Genomic DNA, 16,657 nt, shown 5'->3' with positions numbered 1-16,657 from the left:
CCGTACACCGACGCCTGGAGCCATACGCAGAAGTGAGGACGTTGTGGCAGACTCTGGAGCACACCAGAGGCACCTTAGCTTCCTTCCGTTAAGTTGCCTCCTGGCTGTATCAGGGACATTCCAGGAACAGTAAGAAGAGCGTTCAGAATAGAGGGGTAAAGGAATCATTTGGACTTCATTGATAGTCTTTTTGCTATAGGCACGGGATTTCTCAGAGTAGGGAAGGCAAGAGGGAACCAAGCCAGGACTGAGGGTGATTCTATCCACCTTCGGCTTACACAGATGTCCTTGTGGGAACATGCAGTTCCACACGTTTTAGACAATTTGAAGAAGGGGGTTGGGGGTGGGAGGTGGCGCTTCTCAGGGATTCAATAGAGCTCTTAATTACAAAATTGAAGAATTCTCTTGAGATACAAGGATTGGGACAGATCCGTAATTCCAGTCCTTTAAAAGGTGTAAACTTTCTGGAATAGAGAGCTGCTAGTGCATACCCTCCTGCACATAATTAAGTGATTGGCTCTACCAATTACCAGCAACTGCCCTTTTATAAGCCATGTTCCCAAAGAGCTGTAGCTTGACCTGAAGCTCGTTTCTCCTGCCTTGACTTGTTTTTAGCACGTTGACTTGATTACTTAAATTGTGCCCCTTCCCCGTCCTACTCCTCAGCTGAGCTCACAGAAATAAACACACACTTCTTCAGCTTCAGAGTCACCAGTGCCAACAAGCCTCTTTTTATGTGAAGGAATGTTGAATCCCAAAGCAATTTCTTTCCAGAATTCTGAATTCAAAGGGGCCTGCTGAGACTCCCCAGTTCCAGGGCTCAAGGAGGGTTTGTTTCCTGCCCAGAGCCACTGGGGCTGGAGGGGTTGGCACTTAAGAGATCATTAGCAACCCCTCCCACTGACACCCTGCTGTAGCCTGAATGTTTGTCTCCCCAACTCCCACATATATATATTGAAATCCTAATGCCCAATTTGGGAAGTGCTTAAGTCTTGAGGGTAGAGCCCTCTGGGATGGGAATAGCACCTTTTAAAAGAGGCTCCAGCCTTGGCCAGGTCGCTCAGTTGGTTAGAGTGTCCTCTTGGTATGCTAAGGTGGGGTACAAAAAACAACCCATGAATGTGTTAATAAGTGGAACAACAAATTGATGTTTCCCTCTTTCTCTCTAAAATAAATATAAAAATAAAAGAGGCTCCAGAGAGATCCTTAGCTCCTTGTGCCATGTGAGGACAATGAGAAGTCAGCTAACTGTGAAGCAGGAAGAGTGGCCTGTTCAGAACCCCACCATGCTGGCACCCTGATCTCGGACTTCCAGCCTCCAAAACTGTGAACAATAAATTTCTGTATTTATAAGCCACCTCGTCTATAATACCTTTTTTAATACTAAGTATTTATTTGTATGCTACTGTGAGTGTATGTAAAATAATCATCCTTGTGAAATAGGAATTCATGAAAATTCAGAGAGGTAGGTAACAAAGCCGAAGTTTGTATAGTGTGGCACGTGTTCCAGGGATAAGCTTTTTATACAGGCTTCACATTTAGATCTCTCTGAATATGCACTGGTTCATGAAAAGTGGTTTAGAACATCTTCCACTTCCACCAAGATGGAGGCATAGGTGGAAATACCTTGCGTCCGCACACAACCAAATCTAAAAACAATAAAGTTTTAACAATAATAAATGCAACCAAACCACACAGAAAATCGACAATATGGAGTCCGAAAACAACGAAATGCTCAGCCAAACCGGTAAGAGGGGCGAAGCCAGCAGCGGAGCGGGTTGGCCAAAAAGATCCCCAACGGAGGTGATGTGCAGGCAGCCCAAGGTGCGGATCCCAGTTGCGGGCTAGCTATGGGGGGACACAGGGAAGAGGTGTGGCTGTCTGTCTGTGGTCGGTCAAGCATTTGTGTGCAGATAAACAAGTGAAGAGGTGAGCATTGAGACCGCACAGCGCAGGGCAGTGGGCTTGCACATTTCTGCTCAAATAAACAGGCAGAGGCGAGTGGTGGGACAGACTGGGCAAGCAGAGAGGACCACCATTGCTCCCTCTCTGACCCCGCCCCCACATACAGCATCACAACCCAGAGACCCGAGTTGCCCCGCCCTGGTAAACAACTAAGGCTCTGCTCCTCATACTTAATGGGCGTGAACAGACCAAAAATGGCTCAAGAACAACTCAGAGCCCCAGAGCCGATAAATCTAAGTGATGAAGAAATAGCCAAACTTTCAGATGCACAGTTCAAAACACTGGTGATCAGGATCCTCACAGAACTGGTTGATTTTAGTCACAAATTAGAGGAACATATGAAGGCTAAACTAATTGAAATGAATGGTAATGCACAGGAAACCAATAGTAATGGAAAGGAAACTGGGACTCAAATCAAGGGAGTAGACCAGAAGGAGGATATAAATGACCAAACAGAAAAGAACGAAGAAACAAGAATTCAAAAAAATGAGGAGAGGCTTAGGAAACTCCAGGACATCTTTAAATGTTCCAACATCCGAATTATAGGGGTACCAGAAGGGGAATAGCAACAGTCACGAGTGGAAACCTTATTTGAACAAATAATAAAAGAGAACTTCCCCGTTCTGGCAAAGGAAATAGACTTCCAGGAAATCCAGGAAGCTCAGAGAGTCCCAAAGAAGTTGGACCCAAGAAGGAACACACCAAGGCACATCATTACATTAGCCAAGATTAAAATGAAGGAGAGAATTCTAGAAGCAGCAAGAGAGAAGGGGACAGTCACCTACAAAGGAGTTCCCATCAGACTGTCAGCAGATTTCTCAAAAGAGACCTTCCAGGCAAGAAGGGGCTGGAAAGAAGTATTTCAAGTCATTAAATCCAAAGACCTACAACCAAGATTGCTCTATCCAGCAAAGTTTTCATTTAGAATGGAAGGAGAGATAAAGTGCTTCTCAGATAAGATCAAATTCAAGGAGTTCATCATCACCAAGCCCTTATTATATGAAATGTTAAAGGGACTTACCTAAGAAAAAGAAGCTAAACAAGATGAACAGTGAAAGGACAGCAAGCTCACAGTTATCAACAACCACACCTAAAATAAAAGCAAATTAAGAGGACAGCTAGATCAGGAGTGAACCATAGAAATGAAGATCACGTGGAGGATTAGCAATAGGGGAGTGGGAGAAGGAGAAGGGGGGAGAAGGTACAGAAAATAAGTAGCATAGACAGTAGGTAGAAAATAGATAGGGGGAGGGTAAGAATAGTATGGGAAATATAGAATCTAAAGAACTTGAGACGCATGGCCATAAACTAAAGGGGGGGGGAATGGTGGGGGAGGGGTGTGCAGGGTGGAGGGGAATGGAGGGGGGGGAAATAGAACAAATGTAATGGCATAATCAATAAAAAATGTTAAAAATGTTAATATCACAAAAGACAAAATGGAGGAACTGTTCTAAACTAAATGAAAATAAAGAAATGAGAGTTAAAAAAAAAGAACATCTTCAAAGATTCATTCACTACAAAAAGGAACAGACTTTCTGGGATCTGAAGGGAGTGGTACTTGAAAATACTCGTCAGTGGGGGGTCATGTTGAGCATTGTGCAGACAGAATTGTTTCAAATCTGCAGCTGCCTGGGAAACTTCGTTGAGCTCAGCCTCCAGCTGGAGCTGTTGAACCACTTCCATCATAGGGATGGCACTGGAGGAACCAGACATGGTGCGTGCGAAAGCTGGGCAGATTGGTCACTAGTGGTTCAGTGAGTCAAGGTCTGTGGGGCCCAGTCTCATAGCGTTCTGTGAGGGCAGCTGGATCAGACTAAGACCAGCAGTTTGATACCCGCAGTTTGATAGATGAGAAAATGGATCCAGTTGATGTGGACTCCGGCCCACGAAGTCCGTGGTTGCGGCTGTGAGAGACAAATTCACATGGACTACAGAAGTCCTGTGGAGAAAAAGGGACAGCATGGGCACTCTTTGAGTGAGAGAGAGGACCCTGACCCCCACCAGGACAAGCTTTTATTGGTTTTCTGGGGTACAGTACATTGTGGATGGTCCTCATTTACTATGCACAGGTTTGCTGCAGGTGATTACCTTTTACAGATAACAAAGGAAAGAATGTTGCTAATTACTTCAAAGGGAAGGATGTTGCAGACCAAGGGGAAAAGTGGTTGAATTGGTTACACTCCATACTTGGGAGGTTTAGTGCAGATTTTAGGAAGTTAAAGATACACAGAAAACGTTTTCTGCCTCAATCTGGGTGAGGGAGCTTTAGCAAAAGCAAGTCTCATAGCAGCCTAGGTACAATGCAGGCCTGATTCCCCACAGAAGAACCTATCCATGGGCATGGGTCCTGTGTGCCAGACTTCGCTCCCCACTGGCCTTTCCAAGATGGGGGCTGGGCTACATTCTCACGCCACTTGGAATGGCTCCCTATATCCAGTCAATTCGAGTCATTCACTTTTTAAAAACCTTTTATTGTGAAAATATAAATATTACATGAGCACCCTTACACCCAGTGTTTGGGTCCAACCAGTTAACATTTTGACATATTTGCTAGTCTTTTGTGTATTTTTTATTGTTCAAGTACATTTGTCTCCATTTTCACCCCACCATGCTCCCCCTTTGTGTGTTTTTATTTGAACCCCTTCACATAAAATCATTTAACTTGCATCTCTGTAGAAACAAGATCATTCTCATCTATACTATAGTGACATCATCACTCCTAACAAAATAAAAATGATCTGGTAGCATCTATTAGCCTATAGTCAAGGTCCTCCACTGTTCTGATTTATTGACACCTTATGTATAAAGTAGTATACTCATGCCTGAGATAGTGTATTAGACCTGTTCTGGAGCAGTGATGGTCAAGATGATGGGTGATTCTCACACACCAATAACCAATCAGGGCAATAGGTGCTATTCAATCACTTATTCCTAGGGCCTAGAGAGGCGTCTGCTGTCAGAAAGCATTTAGTGTTAGAAGGCTTGCTAACGACTGACTGAACGAATAAGGTGCTACGTTAGCAGTAATATAGGAATGTAAATTGCAAAGGGAACAAAGTAATGAATTCTGTCCAAAAGGTATCCAGGAAGGGACAAAGATGAGTGAGGTGCATGATGTGTGGGGGTGGTTGTGAGTATTCCGCAGCGCTTTTAGGAAGGCCAAAGGCACAAAGGGACAGACAGTAATGGCATGTCTGGCAGTCCTGGGTGGGTGTGGGGGGATGCTAGAAGAGAATGGAAGGAACCAGTTAAGCAACCATGTTGGAGCAAATCTGCATAGCCCTGAACACATAGTGGGTGTTTCTCTCAGTGGGGAGCCAGCTAGTGTGGCAGGGTGACCTCTTCACACATAGGTTTGAAAAGGACATTCTGGGGATGGCACAGAGGCCAGACTGGACCAGGGAAGACTGTAGATGATCCAAGTAAACAACTGATGGGCATTGATAGTGGGCATAGAAAGGAGGAAGGAGCCAGGGGAGATTTTATAGGATGTGGTGATGAACAAGCAGGGGAGCAGCTGGAGGCAATTCCAGTATTTCTAGTTTGGGAAACTGGAGAGGTGGCATGTCTTTAACTAAGATGAGAAATACTGGTGGGGAAACAAGTTTGTGGTTGGGATTGAGATTATGTTGAAATCCATGGAACTGTGGACCACACTCAGAAGTGTGTGCTGGTGCTTGGGGAGAGGCCCTACTGGAAATCAGGGCCAGCCAGCTACCTCCCTGCTCCTACGTGGAGATCTGTATCATATAAGTGGGTGGTTCACTCCAGGAGGATGTCTGAAGGTGGGGGTGAGGGCAGGGAATGATGTGCTTCTAAGGACTCAGCTGTAAAGCCCAACAGATGGTCACAAAGAAAATGGGTTAAAAGGCAGCACATGCCCCGATGTGCTGGGAGGGTGCCTTTCCAGCACATTTCCATCTTCTGGCTCTCACACAAAGCTCCTTTCCCATTCAACATCATTTAGAGTATATTTTATTCAGCAACTACAATGTCTCAGTACAACCAAGGTTAGAAATCCAGTGTCTTGTGCATAATTCAGCCACTGATTGTTGACATGTCTCTGTAGAACCTGTGTGTGTGTCCCCCTGACAATGTGCCTGGAGGAGGCCTTCCAGCATGCTGACCTTCCGGCTCCCTGCAGCTGCCTATGAGGTTGATGCTACAGTTGACTGGAATCCTTCTCCAAGGCAGGGCTTCCTCTGTCCTTTCAGAGTCCTGACACGTGATTGGCAGAGCGCATATTCTGGAGCACAGAGACCTGGGCTCCTAGCTGGGCTTTACCTCATTGTAGCACAGTAACTGCACAACTCTCAGATCTGCATCTGTAAAAAGGACAGGGCTTTCTGTGTCATATGGTTTGGGGAGAATCAAATGCTGTGATGTGCAGGCTGGCCTTGTCCAGTGTCCAGCCCAGAGTGAACATGACTAGCATACAGGTGGTGGACAGCTGGATTCCAGCTCCTAGCCAGGGGCAGGATTCCTGATACTGAAACTGCTTCTTATGTATGGGAGCTGCATTACAGACAACATTTATGCTTCAGCTCAAGGAAACTTGTGCAGACACCTAATCCTATTTCTATATTTTATGTACAAAGTGGATAAAACAATGGATGTTGAGTCTGAACTTTGGCCTTGCTACGTTCAGATATGTTATTTATGGGCAAGTTTTCATTTTTTTTAAACAAATGAGCTTGAATTTCTTTGTTTCTAATAATCCCTGATGATCAGTGTTTCTTAGTAACTCTCAGTGGGTTCCAATGAGTGTTAAATGAGATAATGCTTTTGAAATACATTGTAAAACTGCCAGGCACTAGCAAGTTTAATGTCTTGTGGACAAAAAGGGGATACATATTGGATGGGCCAAAAAATATGTTCTGTTTTAAAGTAAAAATAAAAGGCAAATTTTTCATTTTCACCAATAACTTTATTTAACAACATATTCACTGTTTTATTCCACTACTTTCTGCCATCTACAGAAACTTCATAATTCCATTTTCCCAAAACTTTTTAAAAATTATATTTATTGATTATGCTATTACAGTTGTCCTGATTTTTCCTCCTTTGAACCCCTCTACCCAGCACCCCCTACTCCCTCAGGCAATCCCCCCACCATTGTTCATGTCCCCAGGTCATGCGTATAACTTCTTGGGCTATTCCACTTCCTATACTGTACTTTACATCCTACAGCTACTCTGTAATTATCTATTTGTACTTCCAAATCCCCTCACCTCATCACTCATTCTCCCCCTCCCACCTCCCATCTGACAACTACCTGGTAACTACTTTTCTCTTGCTGCTTTTAAGAATCTATCTTTATCTTTAACATCTGCCTGTTTGATAATGATGTGTCTTGGAGTGGGCCTCTTTGCATCCATCGGAATTGGGATTCTCTGTGCTTCATGGACTTGCATGTCTATTTCCTTCACCAAATTAGGGAAGTTTTCTTTTACTATTTTTTCAGATAGATTTCTAATTTCTTGCTGTATCTCCTTTTGGCACCCTTATGAAGCAAATGTTGGACCTCTTAAAGTTGTCCCAGAGGCTGCTTATACTCTGCTCATTTTTTTAAGATTCTTTTTTTCTTATTGTTTTTTAAATTATATTTTATTGATTATTCTATTACAATTTTCCCCCTTTGTTCCCCCTTCACCCCCAACTCTCCAGCATCATCTTGTCTTAGTTCATGTCCATGGGTTGTACATATAAGTTCTTTGAGTTCTCTGTTCCCTATACCATTTTTGACCTCTTCCTGTCTATTTAATGCCTACCAAGTATGCTTCTTCTTCCCTGTACCTTTCCCCCACATTCCTCCCCTATCCCTCCCCACTGAAAACCCTCCATGTGATGTCCATTTCTCTGAGTTGTTTGCTTAGTTTTTGTTTTCATTGTTTTTCTTTTATTATTTTTTTTAGGTTCATTTGTTGATAGTTGTGAGTTTGTTGTCATTTTACTGTTCCTAGTTTTGATCTTCCTTTTCTTAGATAAGTCCCTTTAAGATTTCATATAATAATGGCTTGGTGATGATGAACTCCTTTAACTTGACCTTATCTGGAAAGCACTTGATCTGCCCTCCCATTCTAAATGATAGTTTTGCTGAATAGAGTATTCTTGGATGTAGGTTCTTGCCTTTCATGACTTCAAATACTTCTTTCCAGCCCCTTCTTGCCTCCAAAGTTTCTTCTGAAAAATCAGCTGATAACCTTATGGACACTCTTATGTAGGTAACTCTTTCATTCTCTCTTGCTGCCTTTAAGATCATCTCTTTGTCTTTAATCTTGGATAACTTAATGATGATGTGCCTTGGCATGTTCCTCTTTGGGTCCAACTTCTTTGGGACTCTCTGGGCTTCCTGGAGTTCCTGGAAGTCTATTTCCTTTGACAGATTGGGGAAGTTTTCCTTCATTATTTATTCAAATAAGTTTTCAATTTCTTGCTGTTGTTCTCCTTCTGGTACCCCTAAAATTCAGATATTAGAATATTTCAGGTTGTCCCACAGATTCCTCAGCCTCTCTTCATTTTTCTGGATTTTCATTTCTTCATTCTGATCCGGTTGGATGTTTATTTCTTCCTTTTGTTCTGAATTGTTGCTTTGAGTCCTGGTTTCCTTCCTGTCACTGTTGATTCCCTGAATATTAGGCTTTATTTCATTTTGGGTATCTTTCTTTTTTTGACCAAGCTCAATCAGTTCTGTGAGTATTTTGATTACCAGCACTTTAAATTCTCCATCAGATAGGTTGGCTATATCCTTATCATTTAGTTCTGTTTCTGAGGTCATGCTGTGTTCTTTCTTTTGGGCCATTATTTCTTTGTCTCGGTGCACTTGAGAAGTTGTAAGGGGGTGGGTCCTTAGGAATTCATGGGGGCAGGGCAACCCTCTTTGCTGTGCCGCCTGTGGGGGAGGGGCCAGAGAGGGAACAATGCAGCTCACCTGCTTGTCTCTAGTGCACTTTTCAACAAACTCTCATGTGAGGCTGGACATTTCTCCCACCGTGGCAACTGCCATAGTCCACAGCCACCTCTAAGTCTCAGTTTCCCCTTAAGTCAGCCCCACCCTCAAAGCCTGCCCCGCCCCTACAGTTTGCTGCCTTACCTACTGGTCTGGACGTTGTCTTTGTTTCTTTAATTCTATGGTTGTTGGAGTTCCATGCAATTTGATTTTCTGGCACTTCTGGTTGTTTATCAACTTTAGATTGGTTGTTTTTCTCCTTTTGGTTGTGCAAGGAAGTGAAGGGTTTCTACCTACACCTTCATCTTGGCTGGAATTCTCCTTTTTTTATTATTGTTCTGATTGGTTGTTTTTTGCTTCCTTATGTTCCAAATCATTAATTAGATTCTTGGCTTCATCCATTCTACTACTGTTTCCCTGTAAATTGTTCATTATTTCAATTAGTGTATGCTTTGTTTTTGACTGGGTCTTTTTTATGCTGCTGAGATCCTCACTAAGTTCCTTCAGCATCCTTATAAACAGTACAAAAATGAATCTGATAGATTGCTTATCTCCACTTCATTTAGCTCCTTTTCTGGAGTTTTGATCTGTTCTTTCATTTGGGCCAGGTTTCTTTGTCACCTTGTTTTGGCAACCTCCCTGTGTTTATTTCTGTGTATTAGGTAGAGCTGCTTTGACTCTGTGTCTTGGTAGTGTAGCCTAATATAGCAGGTATCCTGTAGCATCCAGTGGCACAGCCTCCCCTATCACCCAAGCTGGGTACCTGAGGTGCACACTTCTTTTGGGCTGAATATACCCTCCTCCTGTAGTTGAGCTTTGGTTGCTATTGGCAGATCAATGGGAGGGAATTACCCAGGCCAGTCAGCTGCAAGGACTGGCTATTATCACTGACCATCATCCTCCATCCTTTGTGGAGGATAAGTTCTTTACAGGCAGGGTGGTGGTGCTCTGACATGGCCTATAGCTATCACCTGGGTGTACTGGCCCTGGGGTTTCCCAGGAGGTACAGGCCAAGGTCAGCCCCCATCTGTGTTTTGTGTGGGGCACCATGCCTGAGCTGTAAAGCAATCTGAGATGGATGCTACTTGTCCTAGGCTTGAAGATCCCCAGAAAAAGCTAAGCTGTGACTCTAATCTGACTGGAACTAGGACTCTCTGAAGCCAGCTGCTTCTTGTTTGATAGTATTTAGGAGCCAAGACCTCAATTTTTACTCAGAAGCAGCTTGGGTGGCCCTATAAATAGGTGGGGTAGAGCCTCTGTGGATCTCCAAGGTGAGTCACTTAGTGTTAGCTAGGTTGATGGAGTCTCAGATATGGCATGTGCCTACTGGCTCTGTGAGGAAAGGGCTCAGCAAAGGGACAATGGCCTCTGCTTGCCCTGAAGCCAGACACTTCAGTCTCTCCTTGTATACCACTGGTGCCCTTCAAGCTGCCATCCCAGTGCTGGAGCTCAGAGGAAGTGAATCTGAGTAGGTAAGTCCCTGTGTGGGTTTCCCAAGAGGAACTGCTTAGGGCTCCAGCAGCCTCTTTCACTGACTCAATCCCTGCTGGTTTTACAGCCATAAATTGTGGGGACTTACCTTCCTGGCACTGGAATCCTGGGTTGGGGTCCTTGTGTAAGTCTGGGACTTCTCACTCCTGAGCTATCCCTCCCAAATTTCTATCCACGTGGGTGTGGGGCCAGCCCTTTCTGAATCCACACCCTCCCTACCAGTCTAGATGGATGTGGTTTCTTCAATTCCAGTTATCAAATTTCCATTCAATTCAATTTTGTAGTTGTCAGGTTTCCATTCAACTTGACTTCTGAATTTCTGATGTTCCTGAGTGATGGTTGTTCTATATTTTAGTTGTAATTTTGATGTGGCTTTGTGAAGAGGCAAGCCATGTCTGCCTACATTCCCATCTTGACCAGAAGCCCATAATCCCAAAACACTTTATCTTTTTGAGCAAACAACTATATAAATATCTTTTGTAGTCTTCCAGAAACTTGAAATTTTTTCCGTTAAGAGAATTTTGTAAAGACCAAAAAAAAAAAATGGCAATCTGAAGGTGTAATGTCTGGTGAATACAGTGGATGAATCAGAACTTCCCAACCAAGCTGTGACAGTTTTTGTCTGGGCATCAAAGAAACATATGGTCTTGTGTTACCCTGATGGAAGATTATGCATTTTCTGTTGACTAATAGCAGATGACATCAAAGCAATGAAGATAACCAAGCTGGTGCAAATGATTTTCAGCACATGATTTGGATGTTCTGAGTATGTCAGCTATCTCCCCAAATGGTATAACGTTGATTGTTCTCAATTAATGCCTTGATTTGATAGATATCAACTTCAACTTGTTTATCTGACCTTGGAGCATCATCCAGCAAGAAATCTCCAGCATGAAACTTCACAAAGTTCTTTTGACATTCAATCAGTCACAACATCCAGCTTCTCCCTACACTGCACAAATCTTTTATTGTGTTTCAGTTGCTTTTTTACCTTTCTTGAAATAATAAAGCATAATCTGCCAAAAATGTTGCTTATTTTCTTCCATCTCAAATATTAAAATGGCTATACAAAAATTCACCAATTTTGATAAGTTTTTAAAATGCACAGTGATATGACAGCTGTCACAGTAAAGCTAACAAAATTGTTTCAAATGAAGTTAAAGACAACTAAATGCTACTAGAGCTATCTTACAGAAAAAACAAACAAACAAATGAATTTTTGACCAGCCCAATACTAAACCTGACTAGCCGTGTGATGGTCTTACAGACTCAGAGACTTAAAGTAGCCACATAGGATGGTCTGACATTTAAAACTTTCTGACTAAAAGCAGGTCATGGCTGGCAGTCATGTTCCAGGCTAGAATTTTCCCTGATAAAAGTCAATCTTTACCTCAACTGAGCCTGTCTATTGTCTTTTTGCATCTCCCCTAACAACTTTGGAACGTCAAATTTCCTTTTCTGGACCCCTCAAAGCACAGGCACCACACCAGGGGGAGACCACAAATCCTCACATCGTTACTGTTATCATGTTATTTGTCACTTTTTATACAATATCAGAGGTTTCCCTGTTTTGTTTTCTTCCACCTCCCCAGCCTATCACCAATGGATTTCATGTAAGCCACTTACACCTTCTCTTTTGATTGCAATGTATAAAATAAGGTGCAAAACTGCCATTTTTCTGGAGCATTTTCTCTATCTGTTACGGTTTTCCTTCCTGGCAATTGTCAGTTTGGCTCAAAGTCATAAAAATTCTTACAGGTTTAGGTGGTTCTTACACTGACAGTCTTATTATGACATTGGTAAGGGCATAGAGCCCTGGAAAGGTACTAACTCAGCTACTGTTGACTTCATAACCAGGGTGTGTTTCACAGAATTGTCAATAAGACAAAAATTTTCTTTCAGTTTGCTCCATTATTTCCCACAGCCAAAGTTCCCAGAGTCCTCCTATTTCCATATTGCTTTCCAGCAATCCCATATGTTTATTCCATGCTAAGGTATTAAAATAATTCCATGTTTATTCATACTAAGATGTAAATGATTGCTATTTCATTCAGCTATTCCATGAGCATCCTGGTAATTATTCCCCAACCTACCCCTAGTGCATTCTCTGCCAGCCCTTGGGATTGCATTAGAGATACTTTGCCTTTTGGCTTCCTGTTAATTTCATTAAAGAGAGGCACTGGTGGATTTTTTTAAAAATTAAGAACAATTGTATTGCAGAGTAACATACATATGGTACAGTGCACAGCTCTTTCGTGTACAACTAATAAAATTTTTATGTTTATAAGCACCTTAGATCAAGATAAAGAATATTTACAATGCCCAAGCAGGCTTCCTCTTGCCCCTTCTGGGCACTACTCTCCATCCTCCACCAGCAATAACACTGTTTTGACTTCTACACAGATTAGTTTTATATGTTCTTGAACTTTACATAAATTGAATCAAACAGGATATCCTCTTTTATGCCTAGCTCTATTTGCTTGACACAAATTCATCCACATCATTGCATAAATTAATGGTTCTACTGTTGATAAATATTTGGCTAGTGAGAAAAATGCTCAAAGCTACTATGAGCATTTTTCTACATATCTTTGGTGTACCGTTGTGCTGCCTTCTTTTGATTAAAAGGAATGAAATTACTGGTTTGTGGCATGGGTATAGTTTTAGCTTTGTGCATATTATTGGCAGGAAACTGGAGATGGAAGATCAGCAGGCAGCAAGATTGGGGCACCGCCTACCCACCTTTCCTTTCTTTGGTTCTGGCCCAGCTCCAGTACCAACACCCCTGATCCCTGTCCCCTTCAAACCCAGGGTGGTAATAGCTGCCTAATGTTGCTCTTGCTTCCAGGACTGCATCATCCCTGTGACCTTTCACTCCACCCACTGCTGTCAATAGCCCCTTCTTTAAGGTCTTCCCAGGTAAATCCTTCCAGTTTCACTCCATGCTACCCAATTTTCTCACACCTGCCATGTTTCAGGCGTTACCACCAGTAGGGAGGCATCCCCCTTTGGAGCTCACTTGAGAGAGCATAGACATGTCCACAGAAATTACAGTGCAGGGTGCTATATGAGAAAGGAGGAAAGTCACCATTTTTCCCCTCTGGGAGAACAGGGAAGATTTCAGAGGGGAGCTGTGTCTTGACCGTATACAGTTTTCTTTTAGGAAAAAGTGAAGAGCTAGGCAAGAAACAGAAAACGTCTAGAGACATGAAGGTAAGAGTGCATGCAGAACTTTACATAACGTGAGGCTGGTGACTTGGATGGAAGGCAGAGAAGTCAAAGGACAGAGGGACAGGTAGGAGAGGGACACATTTAAATGGGGTGATCAGCAGGACATATTTGAACAGAGGAAAAATTAGCAAATCTCAGGACTGTGGTTCTGATGGAGAGACTTCATTTCTCAGGGGCAGGTGTGGAAGGTATGATTTAGGGCTTATACACAAAGGCTAGCCTGGGCATCTGTATTCCCACCAGTGCAGGTTTGGGTTCTAGTTCCTTTGAAACCAAGTCACAAACACACAGAACTATGCCTTGATCATGAGCTGGGTAACAAAATTTGAAGTGAGTTTCATAAAATTGGGTAGCATTGCTTGCGGTCAACTAAGCTATCTTTTTTCACATGAGTAAATTAATGAGATGGGGACCACAATTAGGACAGAGAAATGGGGTAGGTGGGAGGAGAGCAGATCTGGGGGATGTATTTATAGTCAGGAGGGGCAGGACCATGAACGGGGCATTAGCCAAGCCACATTTTATAGTCCCACGGGCTGAGAAGCCCCTGCGGTTTGGAAGGGATGTTCGTTCAGAAAGTGCACAGTCTTCCATTAGTATCCCAGTGGTCTCACATTCACACACAGAATAACCAGAATCCAGAATTGGGGAATAATGTAGGTTGCACTGTGGTGTGTGGTAGAGCTGCATTTGAGCCATCTCTACCACTTGCCGGGGCAAGTAAGACATTGGACAAGTCAGTCTGTCTGAGGCTTAGCTGTAATATGCTCAGAACAGGTTGGGTGACAATTCACCCTCCTTAGCAGGACCCCATCTAAAGGCACTCCATGGGGTTGAGCATTGTAAGCAAGGCTGCGGGGAGAGGCCAGATCAGGCAGGAAACTTGTACAAGGAGCCCTTGATCTGGACAACTGTTTTCCAACTAGATTAAAAGCAAAAATGCCTTTAATAATGCTGGAATGGATGTTAAGATTTTCACAATTTCTTGTGTAGCCTACATTAAAGACTCAGTTTTGAACTCTTACATGCCTGTGCTATTCAGTGAGGCCCTCAATGCAGTGGTTCTTAACATTTTGGGGTGCAAGTTCCCTCAAATATCTGATGAAAGCTATGGTCTTTTCTCTGGAAAGGCTCATATGCTCACCCCACTTTGAGAGTCCATGTGCTGCAGACTGGAAGCTGACCAAACCCACAGTGAGCAGGTTGCACTGGGCTGTGAACGCCCTGGGCCATTGGCCTCCAGTCCCCGTCTGAATCCCTGAATCCCGTTTTGGTTGTTGTTACTGGGTGTGGATAGTTCTTTTCCTTCCAAATGTAGGAACAAAGGTGATGTTATTTTCCACTGACTTCAATTTGAATCTTTCTCATCAAAGAAAGTGCCCAAAGGAGCCTGTGTTTTGGGGCTCATTCCAGGGTGAACAGTCCTTGGCCTTTCCCAACTGGGCAGAAGGGCACAGCAGAACTCTGCTTTATGCAATTAGCTGTGCCAATGTCAACACCATGACTATAAAGACCAGCACCAGACTTAAACACAAAGTACGGTGATCTTTTAATAAAGTTTTGATAAAATTTTAACTCTACAGATAATACACAAATACCCTGTTGTCATGAGAGTTTTTCCTTAAAACATTACAGAATAAGGCAAAAGCTTCTCACAACACCCTCACCAATTCTGGCCCCTTTCCTGCCCAGTTCCTCTGCTCAATATAAATCTTACATGCCTTTTTCTACACATATGTGTGTTATATACACATATCAGTATTTCTTTGTGTGGTTTACTTACATAAATGGTATCATACACATAATTCTCCAAAACTTGCTTTTTCACTCAATAATATGTAGCTCTTCCTATTTTGGTACATATTTAACTCAGACTTTTTTAACTGCTGCATAATATTTCACAGCATGTATATATATTTAACTTTCCCATTTTGCTGAATATTGAGCTACCTTCAATTGTTCACAAGTATAAAAAGTGCTGTAAGTGCATCCGGTGTACATGTGTGTTTCTCTGGGGTACAGAATAGAACCTCAATAAGTGAACTGGCTGATAGATCTCTCTGGAACGCCCTTTTCCTCTCTTCTATTAAATTGTCAGCATCACAATAATAATTTAATAGCTGTCATTTGTGGTTTCCTTTAAAACTTATTTAAAACTTTTTCAAAAAATATAAAATCATTTCCAAAAATGGAATAAGTGCCTTGTGAGAAATGTATTTGAGAAAATGTCCAAGCTTCCTAATGAGCAAAGGAACAGAAGTCAAAACAGTACCCGGATGCCACCTTTTGCCTAGGCTTCAGTGAAGATTGTTTTAAAAACCATCAACACTGGTGCAGGTGTGACAAAACAGGAATTTATACCCTTACTGCTGGTGAGAGTAGGAACCGCTCCACCTCTTTGGAACGTAATCCAGGAATATTTATCTTGTGCAGGAAAAATGGTCATTAGCTTTTTAAAAAATGATTTTATTTATTTTAGAGAAGGGAAGGGAGGGAGAAAGAGAGAGAGAGGGAAACATCAATGTATGGTTGCCTCTCACATGCCTCCTACTGGGAACCTGGCCTGCACGAAACCCAGGCATGTGCCCTGACTGGGAATTGAACCAGTGACTATTTGGATCACAGGCTGGAGCTCAGTCCACTGAACCACACCAGCCAGGGCTGGAATGGTCACTAGCTTTGATCTGTTAGTTCTACTTCCAAGAATCTACTCCAGCAAATACCAATATCATTATTGCATATTTTATCTTCTCAATCAATCTATAAACTCCATGTTCCTCACATGGAACTGGGACATTGGGAAGACACAGTCCAGGATACCAGATTTAAATGTTTACTCATACTCCTCAATTTTCCTTTTCTTTCTCTCCAGGGGCCCTTAGTCCTGTCACCTAGGCCTGCCCTCTGTTGCCTCCAGCCTGGAACTCCTGCTCACCCTGGCACCTCCACTTCTACTCTGCAGGAAATCTCCTTCAGGCCTGTCAGCTCATGGTGGCCCTGATGGGAAGCCAGCCCTCGCCT

General features: G+C 42.8%; 1 pseudogene; it reads right to left on the bottom strand.

Annotated features, from left to right (window-relative positions):
• Positions 1-3,479: 3,479 nt before the first annotated feature.
• LOC119041263 (guanine nucleotide-binding protein G(I)/G(S)/G(O) subunit gamma-5-like) lies at positions 3,480-3,678 on the bottom strand (annotated as a pseudogene).
• Between the last annotated feature and the right edge of the window lie 12,979 nt (positions 3,679-16,657).

The sequence above is a fragment of the Artibeus jamaicensis genome, unplaced genomic scaffold (assembly GCF_021234435.1).
Source record: "Artibeus jamaicensis isolate MK-2021 breed Jamaican fruit bat unplaced genomic scaffold, CSHL_Jam_final contig_511, whole genome shotgun sequence".
Taxonomy (NCBI): domain Eukaryota; kingdom Metazoa; phylum Chordata; class Mammalia; order Chiroptera; family Phyllostomidae; genus Artibeus; species Artibeus jamaicensis.
This window is presented reverse-complemented; position numbering and strand designations above follow the sequence as displayed.